Source organism: Crocuta crocuta, unplaced genomic scaffold, assembly GCF_008692635.1.
Source record: "Crocuta crocuta isolate KB4526 unplaced genomic scaffold, BGI_CrCroc_1.0 scaffold14, whole genome shotgun sequence".
In the NCBI taxonomy this organism is placed as follows: domain Eukaryota; kingdom Metazoa; phylum Chordata; class Mammalia; order Carnivora; family Hyaenidae; genus Crocuta; species Crocuta crocuta.
In genome coordinates this window covers 858,957-871,995 of record NW_027530209.1, presented here as the reverse complement: position 1 = coordinate 871,995, position 13,039 = coordinate 858,957, and the positions used below count along the sequence as shown (strand labels likewise).

The 13,039-nt window shown below is 35.8% G+C and overlaps 1 protein-coding gene across 1 annotated transcript in view; it reads left to right on the top strand.

Moving 5' to 3' along the window:
* Nucleotides 1-13,039, top strand: part of GLCCI1 (glucocorticoid induced 1) — a 151,833-nt gene that overhangs the window by 79,125 nt on the left and 59,669 nt on the right. The gene's annotated exons all lie outside the window — the stretch shown is intronic.

The following is a 13,039-nucleotide window of genomic DNA, read 5'->3' as shown; positions in this document are numbered from 1 at the left end:
TTTTTGAGAGAGAGACAGAGCATGAGCAGGGGAGGGCCAGAGAGAGAGGGAGACACAGAATCCGAAGCAGGCTCTAGGCTCCGAGCTGTCAGCACAGAGCCCGACGGTGGGGCTCAGACCCACAAACCGTGAGATCATGACCTGAGTCGAAATCCGATGCTAAACCAACTGAACCACCCAGACGCCCCTGTTTGTATGTTTAAAACCAAGACTAGAAATCTTGAGATCTAAATAGAACATGTACTGTTTGTCACACTTTTTCTACTTATGGAAGGTTCCCCAACCTTTTGATTTGAGAAGCTTTTCCTTCCAAGTTCAGGAAAAAATCTTAAAACATCTTTCTTGCTGATTTCTGAGTTCTTGACCGTGTCTTCATAATAGTGGTCAATCACCATTATGAAGAATATTAAAAGTATAAGAGATGGTTGCTGGCTTTAAAGAACTTACAGTATAGTTGAAAAGATGGGATGTAAATTTATGAAAATCAGTAACAGAAGAGAGTATATAATTAGATGTTTGATGAATGGAGCATTTAAATGTGAGAGGGTTCAAAGGAATGGGAAGATTTTGGGTTTTGTAGGTTAGGGAAATGGAAGAATTTGAGTTTCATGTCTGAATAAAAAGGGAGAAAATTTGGATACGATCTGTGAGAATCTTCTCAATTTTTGTAATTTTCTCAGGCAAGCTTGAAGCCAAGGTTTATTATCTTTATTGTCCATCCTATCAATTTTGTCTTTGCAGTATTTTATGCTACCCTTAGTCTTTTGCTTTCCAATCTTTGTGAGGAAAAGGATCAGTTTGATATGGTAGGCAGTGGTCTTCTCAAGTAGAAATAACTAGTAAAATTCAGAGATGTGGGTCTGGACACTTAGAAATGGACACAGATAATTCAAGACCATCTTTTTGGAAGAGGAGGATTCATAAGTGTGATAAAATGTAGACATGGCATTTAAAGAAAGAAGGTCAAGAGACCAAGTACTTCATCTTTGGAAATGCACACAGGGAAAGAGAGAAAACTAATGTATTCACAAGAACTATGTAAGATGACACAGATGGGGAAGCAGAGACTTTGAGTAGTTCAAGGACTTAGGATATAAAGTTAGGAAGTGTTGGAGCCAGGTGTCGAATATAGGTTAATTTGTCAGTCATTCTGAGCTTCAGTTTTTTTGGTGCTGTTAGAATAAATGGACTATTGGGCATGGGTGTTTTACCTAGTAGAGTAACTGGCATATTTAAAGATGGTAGCTCTTCTTTTTAGGTTTTAAAAATTCCTACGTTTTATTGAATATATGCTTTATCCAGACAGTATCCAGAAACAGAGGAGCCAGCTAAAGAACAAAAGCTAAGAGAAGAACTGAAATAGTCTAGCCTTAGAAGCCAAAGGGAAAGATGTTCCAAGCAAGAATTGTTAACCCTATCAGGTGCTAAAGAGAGAGGTTGTGGAGAATAAGGACTAAAGTTAAGGATTAGGGACCCATTATCTTGGAGAGTGTAGTACTGAATTTATAGAGGAGAAAACAGATGTTTCGGAGTTAAGAAGAAAACTATATAGAGATAGAAAAGAGGGCACTGGCTCTGCTTCTTAAGCTTGTCTGTTTCTTTATCAGTGTGATGAGGTTAGTGAAACCTAACTCATCATAATGTTATATAACTATGACCGTATATGAAAGTGAATATGTCAGTATCCTTAGATTATTAGTAGTAGATACAGAGATGCACATTTGTAACATTTGCATGATTTGGAGCAAATACAAATGAGGACATACCATATTTGTGTAACAAACTATTACATAAAATATATTTTGTCCTTCCACTTTGGCAAGTAAACCTTCACATGGACCTTGAACTTCAAGTTTGAACTAAGAAATCCTGGATTCCTGAGACCTACATATCAGGATGTTTCTGCATGCGTTGACCCCACCCCGCCTTCTGAGCCTAAACCCCTATCTTTTCCTACCCTACACACCATTCTATTCTCTGAGAGGTGGCTTCACACATAGGTTTTAATGCCCCAGTCCTCACATCCATGCTTCATTCATATTCTTTCAGAAGGTGAGACCCAGGGAATAGGTTCTTTCAGAACTTAGAAGCCAGGCTGCTCTGTTTAGGTAAGGAATTCCTGGGTCTAGATTACCCAGAGCATAGTCTGTCGCAGAGGTGTGGGCTTATGGTGTGTATGTCCTTTTGAACCCATGGTCTCTTTACCTTTGGGGAGGGGTGTGGCTAGGAGAGGGCCAGAGCAGTTCCTCCTAAAACTTGAGGTCCAGGACAGAGGTCTGACTGGATCTCTATATAAAATCATTTATTTGAGAAACAGCGTTGAAAGGAAGGTAAAACATCGGATTCATTTTACAGATAAGATACTGAGGCATGGGGAAGTTAAGTAATTTGCACTTGGTTATATAGCTAATAAAAACAAAGAAATTTGAACTCAGATTTGGCTGATTCCAAAGTTGTTGCTTTTTCTCCAGTTCCCCACTCTTTCTCATAGTAACCCCTGAAGCATATAGACTTAACCCAGTGTTTGCTTCAGAAGCGTAAGAAATGGTCTTGCCCCCAAGCCTCTGTTGGTTTAATTGAAGGTACAAGAGAGGAATGTACGAGGTTTTTGTTTGTTTTTTCTTTTTCTTTTATTGTCACATCCATTCCTTTTGCGTTAACTCCTGAACTCCGAGGGAGGCAAGTAGAAGTTCTTGTTTATTTAGGGTAAGTTAGTGGAGGGAAGGTGGTACAGTCTGCTTACTACAGACACTAATATCTAGGCTATCTGGTTTGGGTGGAGGGTGTCTCTAGTATTTTTTTTCCTTTCATATTTCCAGACTTCAGCTACCTTAATTACTAAGGGTTAGGAATGAAATTCTCAATGTTTAATACACCTACACATTGGGCCTTTTAAAAAGAAGTAGCATAGTGTTGTGAAAAACACTGTGGACTTTGGAGACGGATCATGTGTTCAACTTAAGTTTCAGTATGTGAGAACCTTCTGGGATGATGGAAGTTTTGTATATCTTGATAGAGGTTTTGGTTATATGAGTGAATGCATTTATCAGAACTTTTACAAGTATACACTTGTGCATTTTACTATGTAACTTAAAAAATATAGAGCATAAACAAATATTGAACTCTAATCATATGTTTAGGAGTGAAATATATTGCTGTCTTCAACTGACTTTGAAATGAATCAAAAATAAGTTCAGTTGATGGATAGGTAGATATATGATGAAGCAAGTATAGCAAAGTGTTACATAGAGTATCTAAATGTTGGCTTTTTGAGTGCTCACTGAGCAGTTATTTTCAGTGAACTGTAAGTTTGAATGTTTTAAAATGTTGGAAGAATAATCATGGCCACTGAATTAACTGTCATGTGGTCCAAACTTCAGTTTCTTTTTCTGTAAATTGAAGCTAGTAATACCATATTTGCAGAATCACGTATTTGTATTGAGGACTGAAAGAGACAGCTTCACATGTTTAAGGCTGAACATTGCCAACTTGTTAGAATAATCTGTAGCTTAATAGAAATAAAAACTAAAAACCCTTTGTGGAATTTAATATTACTTTAACATATTAGCCTTGCAGATCCAACCTTTTTTTAAATAAAATTTATTACCAGTTCCTAAAATTACAGTTACCATAATCAGACAGAAGTATTTTCTCAGTTTTCAACATGTTATCTAAAGCTTCATCTCAGACAGATTTATAATTCTGTGTGAGCATATTTTTAAATGAGACAGTAGTACATATGCTTTTTATAAAGTGGTCAAACCATAAAAACAGAGCAGTAATAAAAGGTCCCAGGTATAGTAGCAAATACCACATTCTCTTCACAGATATACACATTGTCGCTCCATGTCACATGATAGGATTTTACTTCCTTGCCCACTTAAAGTTAAGTTTGGCCATGAGACTTACTATAGGAAGAAGCTTTAAAGAGCTGGTGCACCAAAACTAAACAAGGACACCATAAGAAAAGAAAATTACAAGCTGGTATCCCTGATGAATTTAGATGCAAAACACCTCAACAATATTACCAACCCTAATTCAGCAGTACATTAAAAGGATCAAACACCGTGATCGGTGGGATTTATTCCAGGAAATAAGGATGGTTCAACATCTGCAAATTGTTCAGTGCTGTACACCATATTAACAAAATGAAGGATAAACATCATACGATCATCTCAAGAGATGCAGAAAAAGCATTGGACAGAGGTAAACATTGATCTATGAAGAAGACTTTCAACAAAGTGAGTACAGAGAGAATGTATCTCAATGTAATAAAAGCCAAGTGTGACAAGCCCGCCCATAGCAAACATCGTAATCAATGGTGAGAAACGGAAAGCTTTTTGTCTAACGTCAGGAACAAGATAAAGATGTCCACTCTTGCCACTTGTATTCAACTTAGTATTAGACATCTTAGCCAGGGCAGTAAGGCAAGAAAAAGAGATAGTAGGCTTCCACATTGGAAAGGAAGAAATTAAACTGTCATTATTTTCAGGTGACGTGATGCTCTATATAGAAGACACTGAAGACTTGGTTAATCATAAGGTTGATAGAACTAATGAATTCAGTATGAAGTTGCAAGATACAACATCAGTATACAGAAATCTGTTGTATTACTTTACACTAATGCATCAGAAAGAGATACTAAGAAAGTCCCATTTTAAAATTGCACCAGCGCCGTCTGGGGGCCTCAGTCGGTTAACTGTCTAACTTCAGCTCAGGTCATGATCTCAGGGGTCATGAATTCAAGCCCCATGTCGGGCTGTGTGCTGCCAGCTCAGAGCCTGGAACCTGCTTTGGATTCTGTCTCCCTCTCTCTGCCCCTCACCCACTCACACTCTGTCTCTCTTTCTCTCTCAAAAATAAACATTAAAATTGCATCAAAAAGAATAAAATACTTAGGAAATAATCTAACCAAGGAGGTGAAAGACTTGTACACTGAAAACTATATAAGACATTGACTAAAGAAACTGAAGAAGATACAAATAGAAATATATTCCATTCTCCTCTATCAGAAGAATTAATATTGTTAAAATGTTCATGCTACCCAAAACAATCTGCAGACTCAGTGTAATCCCTGTCAAAATTCCAATGACATTTTTCACAGAAATAGGAAAAATAATTTAAAAATTTGTATTGAACCACAAAAGACCCTGAATAGCCAAAGCATCTTGAGAAAGAACAAAGCTAGAGACATCCTACTCCCTGATTTCAAACTATATTACAAAGCTATAGTAATCAAAACAGTGTGATATTGGTATAAAAACAAACACAGAGATCAACGGAACAGAGAACCAAGAAATAAACCCATGCATATGTGGTCAGTTAGTTTATTACAAAGAAGCAAAGAATATACAATGAAGAAGGGACAGGTCTCTTCGATAAATGATATTGGGAAAACTGGACCACTATCATACACCATACACAAAATTTAATTCAAAATGGATTAGCGACTTGAATGTAAGACCTGGAACTGTAAAAAATTCTAGAAGAAAACATCGGTGGTAAGCTTCTTGACATGGGTCTTGGTGATGATTTTTTGGATTTGACATTAAAAGCAAAGGCAGCAAAAGTAAATACGTGGGACTACATCAGACTAAAAAATTTTTGCACAGCAAAGGAAACCATCAATAAAATGAAAAGACATCCTACTGAATAGGAGACCATGTTTGTGAGTTATATCCAGAATATCAAAGAAGTCCTATAGCTCAATAGCAAAACAAGCAATCCAATTAAGAAATGGACAGAAGATCTGAATACATATTTTTCCAAAGAAGACATTTAGATGGCCAGAAGGAAAATGAAAAGATGCTCAGCGTCACTAATGATCAGGGAAATGTAATCAAAACCACAATGAGATAGCACCGCACACCTGTACAAATAACTTTTATCAAAAAACCAATTAGCCAGGATGTGGAAAAAAAGTAAACACTTATGCATTGTTGGTGGGAAAGTAAATTGGTGCAGGCACTATGGAAGATGGTATGGAGTTTTCTCGAAAAATTAAAAATAGAATTACCATATGATCCAGTAATTTCACTTCTGGGTATTTATCCAAAGAAGACAAAAACACTAACCTAAAAAGATACATGTACCCCCATGTTCATTAGAGCATTATTTTCACTACCCAAGGTATGAAAGCAACCAAAGTGTTCACCAACAGATGAGAAGATAAGGAAGTTGTGGTATGTGTGTGCAATGGAATATTACTTAGTCATAAAGAAGGATGAAATCCTACCATTTGCAGCAGCATAAATGGACTTTGAGGACATTATACTTGAGTGAAATAAATTAGACAGAATATGATCAATTATGACCTTACTTACATGTGGAATCCTTAAAAAAAAATAAGCTCATAGATGCAAAGAACAGATTGATGGTTGCTGAGAGTAGGGGCAGGCAGAATGGGTGAAGGGAGTCAAAAGGTACAAGCTTCTAATTATAAAATAAATAATTTGTCTAGGGGATGTAATGTACAGCATGGCAACCATAGCTAATAATCCTGTATTGTATATTTAAAAGTTGCCAAGAGAGATGCCTGGGTGGCTTAGTCGGTTAAACGTCTGACCTTGGCTCCCATCACGATCTCACTGTTTGTGAGTTCCAGCCTTCCATTGGTCTCTGTGCTGACAGCTCAGAGCCTGGAACCTGCTTTGGAATCTGAGCCACCCCCTGCCCTTTCCCCGCTTGTGCACTTTCTTTCTCAAAAATGAATAAACACAAAACAAAGTTGCCAAGAAAGAAAATCTTAGAAGTTCTCATTGCAAGAAAAAATTTCCATAACTAGGAGTGGTAACAGTGTTATCTAGACTTATTGTGGTGGTCATTTCACAGTGTATACAAATACTGAATTATTAGATTGTACACCTTAAGGTAACATAATACTCTGTATTGGTTATATCTCAGTAAACTTAATGAAAGAGCTGGTGTTTTTCACTCTAACAGGAGTAGCTTCAAGCATACTTACTGTTACTATTTTTTAATGTTTTATTTATTTGTTTATTTTTTGAGAGAGAGAGAGAGAGCATAAGCAGGGGAGGGTCAGAGACAGAGGGAGACATCGAATCTAAAGACAGGCTCCAGGCTCTGAGCTAGCTGTCAGCACAGAGCCCAACGCGAGGCTCGAACCCACGAACCATGAGGTCATGACCTGAGCCGAAGTCGGACACTTAATCAACTGAGCCCCCCAGGCACCCCAAGCATACTTATTTTACTTATTGTTTTTCTTCTAAAATCAAAAGTGATTTTTCAGATGTGAAATACCATTTCATTATGGAAATGAATATGTTGTTTTGATTCATAACCTATGATATAGTGAATTTCTTTACTTGATTACTTAATAATTGATCATGATTACATTTCTAGAATAAGTACTATTTATGGAATTCTTTTTTAAAAGTATACAAATAAAGCATTTGTTAATACTATATTTGTTTCAAAATTCAGAAATGAGGTCTGAATTTTTTTTTTTTTCATAATGTAATCCTTAGTGTTATACTTGCTTCACAAAAAGATTTTGCAAGATTTCCTTCCTTTGTGCTCTGGAGCAATGGTGAAAATATCATCCCAATTACCTGTTACTTAGGTTTGAAAAAATTTTACCTATGAAGCTAACTAGACTAGTATGTTTTTAGATTGTAACTCTTTTAGTAAAATCTCAGTTTTTTTCAGTGGTTCTCAGTTTTAGTTTCTATTTCTTCCGTTCAGTATTTTCATTTGAATACAATCCATTTCATCCAGTTTTTCAAGTATATTTGCATAGTTTCACAAAATATTCTTGCATAGTTTTTTGAATTTCTTGTATATATGTAGTTATTTTTCTTATATTACTGTGCATGTGTGTTTTAAGTGATTAAATTTATTAGGTTACATAGCATACAAAAAATGTTACGGTGTTGAAGTTATTTTCCTGTTTTTCTTTTTTCTGGTTCATTGCTCTCTGACTTCGCTCAGTCATTGTACTTTCTTCTGCCTTTCTGGAGTGTATATTTTTCCTAGATTCTAGAGATAAATGCTTAGTTTTTTGTATTTGTGGTGTTATTTCTTGCTTAGTAATATTAAGTGATTTTTATGTCAAGATTCATCCTCTGAGCTCAGCTTTGGTTAGTATATAATGTTTACATTATTTATATTTTGTAAGATAACTGTGTAGTTTCAGTTTTGATATCCTGTTTAGTATACGAGAGCTTTTTGTTTTGTTTTTAATTTCTAAATGGTTAAAGTAGCTTTTCCTCATAAAAATTTAATTTCTTGCTTTATTGTTTAGAGTATAGAATTCTACGTCTTTTAAAACTTGGGTGACATTTACTTTGTGGCCTAATGTAAGGTCATATTTGTTTTTTTTTAATGCTTTGAGTATTTGAAAATGAGGTATAGACTTTTAGATACAGAATTCATTACATATTAATTCAGTGTTATTAATTATATTATTCAGCTTCCGTATAGCCCCGTTGATTTATGTCTGTTTGTTCCATCATGAGCTGGCAGTTGCTGAATTAAGATTTCTGTTGATGCGTTTTTCCAGTGGTCATTGTATTATATATCTGAAGAATATAGATGTATAAAGATTTATGTCCATTGTATCTTCCTTTTGGTTGGTATTGATTATTATTATGGGATACTCTGTCTTGATTAATATTTTTTCTCTGAATATAGTCTTTTTATGATATAAATTAATATTGAAAACTCTTTCATTTATTTTTCCATTGGTCAAGAGCTCTGGTTCTAAAATCAGACTGGTTTTGAATCTTAGCCCTAGCATTTTTCAGCTTTCTAATTCTGGGCAAATTAACTTTACCTCTGTGTCTGGGTTTTCTCATTTGTTGATGCAATAGTATACCTCATAGAATCATCATAAGCATTAAATTGAGTTAATGCATTTGAAATGCTGAGAATAGTGACCAACACATTAAGTGTCAATAAATACTTGCTATTATTATTTACATTAACTAGCAGAGAGGGAGAAAGGTGAATGTTTGGATAGTTGCCATGGTACTGTGGATTCACTGCTGGAAAGCAAAACTTCAAAAGGAGATTTCTTCCTCCTTTCTTTCACCTCTTTCCCATGGTTTTTATTTCTTAGTTTGTTTTTGTCTTTTGTCTTTTCTGGTAAATCTTGCTTTTGCTGGAAAATGAATGAATACATTTTGGAGTCCTCTGTTGTATTTCCCTATTAGGGAAAAATGATGTGGTAAGCATGGCAGTTTTAAAAAACGTCTGATGGGCAAGTGAGGTAAGAATAGCTTTTTTGTATATAAATCTTTCCATTTTGACTGCCTATCTGTCTACCCCCTTCATTCATTTTCCCTTCAAATTTAGTATCGGAGACAACTTTAGAATTGTTCTTGTTTACTTCTTATATTCTTTGAGGGATAATAGATGGGATGGTTAGATCTTAAGTGAAATTCTGCATACTCTGCTTTTATTTTTCAGATGATGTTTCTCTTTGGCATTTTTTTAAAATATTTTTTATTTATTTCTAGGAGAGAGAGAGAGAGAGAGACAGCGTGAGCAGGGGAGGGTCAGAGAGAGAGGGAGATACAGATTCTGAAATAGGCTCCAGGCTCTGAGCTGGCAGTCAGCACAGAGCCCGACGCGGGGCTTGAACCCATGAACTGTGAGATCATGACCCAAGTGAAAGTCGGACGCTTAACCGACTAAACCCCCCAGGCGCCCCGGCATTTTTTTTTTTTTTTTTTAAGTTAATCTTCAGGGGCACCTGGGTGGCTCAGTCATTTAAGCTCCCAACTCTTGATTTCAGCTCAGATCATGTCATGGTTCATGGGTCTGCATTGGGCTTCATGGAGCCTGCTTGGGATTCTTCCACTTGCTTTCTTTCTCTCTCAAAATTAAACAAACATTAAACAAATAAAATTAATTTTAAAATTTGAAGTATGAAACATTTAAACATGCCAAAAGTACATCAAATAGCATTTTTATTTTTCTTAATTTTATTGTTTGACTGTATAGTTTTGTGATCCTACCTCTATGCTCGCATCTTTCTCTAGAAATTTATTTATTTTTATTTGTTTTTAAGGAACAGCTCTGGAATAAGTACTTCTTAGCATTTGGCTTTAGCCACGTTTGATAAAGTCAACAATTCTGAACCAAAATATATACATTTTTTGCTGTTTAAATTATATTTACTTTTTCTCCCTTTGTGAACAGAGCTTGGCTGGGGACTTTAATCAAAGGAGCAGGTGATATACCTCAAATAGTAATAGATCCTTTTAAGAGAGAACTTTCAGTTTTTATATTCTGATCAGAAACTCATTTCCTGACCAAAAGTCATGCTTAATAACAGCTGGTTGGGTTTCCTGTGCCCTTGTTAAACAAGTTTGTTTAAGAAGCAGCAGTTGGTAGAACCATTTTGGGGAGTGAGAGGCTTTTCTGGAAATGGAAACAAGTCTAAAGACTTGGCCATCGTGGCCTGTTAGGTTGCATTCCAGGGACCTACATTGTTACTTTTATTGAGCTGGTCACTAACTGGCTGTTGAGTAAATGTATAAAGATTCCTTCCTGTTGAGGATCACCTTTACTTTCTCTTCCAGCTGTTAGCAGATTCAGAGAGAGAATCGTATAATCCTAGAGTCCAACAGTCCACACGAAGTAGTCCTGTTCCTAATTTAGGGAGTAATATTTTTGGTTGCCAAAGGAATATACTCAGCTGTGTTGATGAAAAAGTTAAACCCGTGGCTAAGATATTTAATATTTTATTCATCAGATTCAAATATTATCTCTAAAATTACCAGCAACTCAAAATTCTGCCTACTGATTTTTAATAGGTAATACATTCATTTGATTCTAAACAAAGGAAAAGAATTTAGCAGGGAGCCTTGCCCATACCCCTCTACTTGGGTTTCCGCCCATTACCAGAGACAACAGGTAACAAAATAACCTGCTTTCCTTGGTCTTTTCCCCCATGCCTTTACGCCTAATTTAGCTCTAGATAAAATTGTGAAGTAGTTTTTACTTATTTTTAACAACCCTCTTCTAGTCTCATCTTGGCTTTTGTTGTCTGGAACATTGGTTCTCATACTTTTATATATTTTAACCCATCAATTTTCTGTTAAAAATCCTATAATAGCAATAAACAATTACCATTTACTTAGATGTCTCTTAGTTGCATTAAGCTTTAAGAATTTAAGAATTCAGGGGCTCCTGGGTGGCTCAGTCGGTTGGGTGTCCGACTTCAGCTCACCTGATCTCACTGTTTTCAAGTTCTATCCCTGCTTCAGGCTCTGTGCTGACAGCTCAGCCTGCTTCTGATTCTGTGTTTCCCTCTCACTCTGTTCCTCCCCTGCTCACTCTCTGTCTCAAAAATAAACATATATTAAAAAATAATTTTAAAAAAAGAATTTAAGAATTGAATCATAGTTAAATGTAGAGTATGAGAAAGTAATATACCTTTCAACTTAATAGCTACTTTGTATAAATGGATGGTTGGAATAGAATATATGACATTCATAGGAAACAGGAGTATAACCAAGTGAAAACAGTACTCATTGCTGTTCGAATTCTCATAGCTTTTGAGGGATAACTATTTTGGGGGGATAACTGTTGCAATGAGGATTACATAAAATAATCCATGTTAAGCCTTCTAGCACAGTATTTAGGACATGGCAGATACTTGTAAATGTTAGTTGCCTTTGATTTAGAATCTGCAGTATTTTACTGTCAGTGGGCTTAAATACAATGATACTGAATTAAGTGGACAAAAAGTCATTATTACAAACATCAACAATTGATTATGCAATTATGAACATTAAGTCTGAGTTGGTAGGAAATGGCGTAGAAATTATACAGATAACTCCACAGCATTGTAGGGGCCTGAAACTTAGTAAACAATTCCTGGTAGGTCAGGATTCATTCAGTCCTAAGTAGCTCTTGTTGTCCCTGTGCTGTCTTACAAGTAAGAAACAGCACTTGACATTTGTGGGTCCACGTATGAGAAGGGGGAGTTATATTGTTGAGGTAACTCCTCCCTTCCTCATCACTTAGGTATCTTATGCTACCAGTCAAGCACTGTTAGTTCTTTTTAGGACTTTGGAATGATGTGGAAGTAATTTTGGAAGATGTCTCGTAGTCATCTATGTTGCTGATTTTCTCTCAGGTATGAGAGATTTTTTTTTTCAATGCTGTCAAGAAACAACAAAGGTAATTTAAATCCTGGGTAATTCAGAGGCAGTTATATTCCAATGGGATTGCTAAAAAGTGTTTGAGAATATTATTTTTTTAAAAGTAAATTGCTTTCACTTTTTTACATGTGGAATCAATTTTTTGAATCCCAGCAATGAAGATAAATTGTAATTTAAAAGATTGCAATACCATAAAATAAATTCTAGTAATCTCTAAAATCTGAAAATTAGATCTCCTCATTTGATTTTAAATCTCTTCCAATAGTAGTGATAGAATTTGTCAGAAAAGGTATTATTAAGTGTAAGTACCAAGTAATAAATTTAAATATTGTTTGTACTTTTAATTCCTCACATAACTAGAGTCTATTTGTAACTGTTGCTATAAAAAGCCAGAGAATAGTATATATTTTTAGGTTTTTATTTTGTTTATTTTGAGAGAGAGAAAAAGGGGGAGAGAGAGCGCCTGTGCAGGCGCATGAGTTGAGGAGGGACAGGGAGAGGAGGAGGAGGAGAGAGAGAGAATCCCAGGCAGCCTCCATGCTTCCCACTGAGCCTGACATGGTGCTCAGTCTCATGACTGTGAGATCATGGCCTGAGACAAATCAAGAGTAAGATGCTTAACCAACTGAATCACCCAGGTGCCCTGAGAATAATACATTGCATCTTTAATTTTTGTGTTAAATGTTCTCCACATGACTTGAGAAACCTAACTGGATGGGTTATTAATCTGCAGTGCCTCCTGGCCTCTTCTATTGTATTACTTGACTGGTGCCTCTATATGATTTGAAACTTGGCAAGAGAAGCATGACAGGAAATACCAGTTAGTTTTGAGAAAGTGCAAACAATCCTTGAGACTTTCAGGTTCAGCGATATATGGGTTTTTTTTAATTGAAAGAGGAGATTGA